The 2,294-nt window shown below is 57.5% G+C and overlaps 1 protein-coding gene across 1 annotated transcript in view; it reads left to right on the plus strand.

The window, feature by feature from the left end:
• Window positions 1-2,294, plus strand: part of MAFF (MAF bZIP transcription factor F) — a 4,906-nt gene that overhangs the window by 972 nt on the left and 1,640 nt on the right. The window lies entirely within an intron of this gene.

A 2,294-nucleotide genomic window follows, 5' to 3' on the forward strand; every position in this document is an offset into this window, starting at 1 on the left:
AAGCCCCGCCCCCCGTCCCCACCCTCCCCTCCCCTCTTCCTTCCCAAAGTGCCTAAGAGTGGTCTCTGTCCCCGGTGCCTGGTGCCTGTTTCTCTGCAGCCACCAGCCCTTGTGGTGAACACATGTTCCCTCCCGAGCCTGCTGTATTCCTCGTTGGAGCCCCTATAGGACCCGATAGGTGGCCCTGGGGTGGGGCAACTTTGGTGAGAATGGTAGGGTGGGGCTGGAGGCTGGGGTTTCTTTGGGCTGAGAGGCCAGCCTTCTTAGGCTGGGAGGATGGGGTACAGAGCAGATTAGAGAAGGGCTGTCCGGGCGAAGAGGGCCACCCCTCATTCTGTAAACTGTTTGCTCAGATCGTGCCATAGCCGCCCCCCTCCTTCCCCCAGGATTTAAGACTAGGTTGGGCTCTATATGTCTCTTGGGGCTGGAAAGCTGATGCTCCCACCTCTGCTTTGGGCCCCGGGGTGCCTGGCTTTCCAAAGCTGGGAGAATCATCAGAAGTGGCCTGGTGAAGGTCAGTTAACAGACGGGAATACAGGCCTCCAAGCAGCCATGCCAGTGCCCAAGGCCATCTGGGCTTAGTGGTTGAGCTGGAAAAGCTAGGTCTTCTTACTCCCNGACCGGAAAAGGTGATGGAAGGGCCTCCCTGGGCCCCGGGGCGCTGCCTCTGTGAGTTAGGGGAAGAGAAGTAGAGGGCCAGAGAAGGTGATACAGGTGGAGGCGATGGAAGGAGCTGGCCAAAGAGAAAGGGGACCAAGGATGTGACTACCCACTGTGGCAGGTGGGAAGATGAGAAGACAGATCCGGAAGTCCTGCAGCCAGGGGTGGGGGTCCTGAGAAAGGAAGGGTCCCACCCCTCCCCCTGGGAATGTCTACCCTGGCTTGGGGGCTGGCCCCTGTCATCTGTTCNCATGAATCTAAGTTATTCTCCCCAGCCAGAAAGCTAGCACCCACTCCTTGGGAAAAGTGGTGTGTGGCCCTGCGCTGGACTTTATATTTTATATCTGCAAATAAATCACATTTTATCTTATATTTAGGGAAAGCCGGATGACAGCGACCAAAAAAATGTTTTAAAAAAAAAATTCGCCCGGCCCCTAGAATTTATTTATTTTCTGACTTACAGTAAGCGAGTTATCCGCCTTCTGTATTTTGTAGACTTTCTGAATAAAGTCAAGTTCTCTTTTTCCACAGAGGAGAAGGCTCTGGGCTGTGATCTTTTGTGGGGTGGGGAGGTGGGTGGGGTCTGAATGAGGGGCTCTGAAAGGTAGAGTTCTGCTTTCAACCCAGGGCCCGGACCCTCCGCTCCAATTTGCAAACGAAGAAACGAAACTGCGCCCATCAGCCATCAGCCCTCACTAGCTCACTAGCGCCGGGGCTGTCAGCTGCCCAAACCTCGGTTCTTCCGTCTGGAGCCTCCCAGGGGAAGAAAATACCAGGAGGACAATGAAATGTAGGGTTAAATTCTCTGGCATCCCTTCAGTGAATAAACAGTCCCGCCCAGAGGAAAATTCCCGGATTTAAGAGTAATCATTCCAGCACTTTCCCACCGAGGTCTGATTTTCTACAGCCAAGTCGAAAATATTTTCCCCATGTTCCGGAAGGCATGGGGGTGGGAGTGGGGGGCCGAGGGGGGGTGTGCAGGCCAGAGAGAAGTGACTTCTTCAGTCCCAGCCTGCAGGCCTAAAAGGCAACCCCGTGCCTCTGGGGCTCCAAACTCATTGTAATGAATTTCAACCCAAGCCACCAGCCCTTCGGGGACACCCTGAGAGCGGAGTGGTCGGGGAGATGGGGGGGGGTTGGGATCTGCGGGACTTTTGGTGACTCATTTAGCTTCTCGCCCGTCTGTCTGCCCACGTGCACGATGAAGGGCACAGGTGGGACGCGCGCCGGGAACCCGAGGGGCTGCGGGCTGGAACACGCAGAGGAAAGGTTCCCGGTGGTACAGATGCCAGCAGCGAGGAGGCTTTCTGTCCGCAGAGACAGCAAGGCTGGGCTCGGGGAAGGACAAGGCTGTGGCAGTGGGGCGGGGGGGGGCGGCAAGCCATATGGGTTGGCTCCGTCCTCAGGCCTCTGTCCCCCTCTCAGGTTGAGGCCCTCGACCCCGATCCCTGACCCTGGGATGCTGAGCTCAGGCCTGAGCAGCAGGAAGCCAGGGTCCCGGACAAGTGGAGGTTGGTTGGTGGCTGGGAAGTCCCCCCACCCACGCCGCATTCCTGAGCGCTCCTGTCAGCAGGCCGGCTCCTCCTCCCCAAAGGCCTGTGGCAGGAAGGTGCTGGGGGGGGCCCCCAAGACAC

This window comes from Crocuta crocuta, unplaced genomic scaffold (assembly GCF_008692635.1).
Source record: "Crocuta crocuta isolate KB4526 unplaced genomic scaffold, BGI_CrCroc_1.0 scaffold193, whole genome shotgun sequence".
Classification (NCBI taxonomy): domain Eukaryota; kingdom Metazoa; phylum Chordata; class Mammalia; order Carnivora; family Hyaenidae; genus Crocuta; species Crocuta crocuta.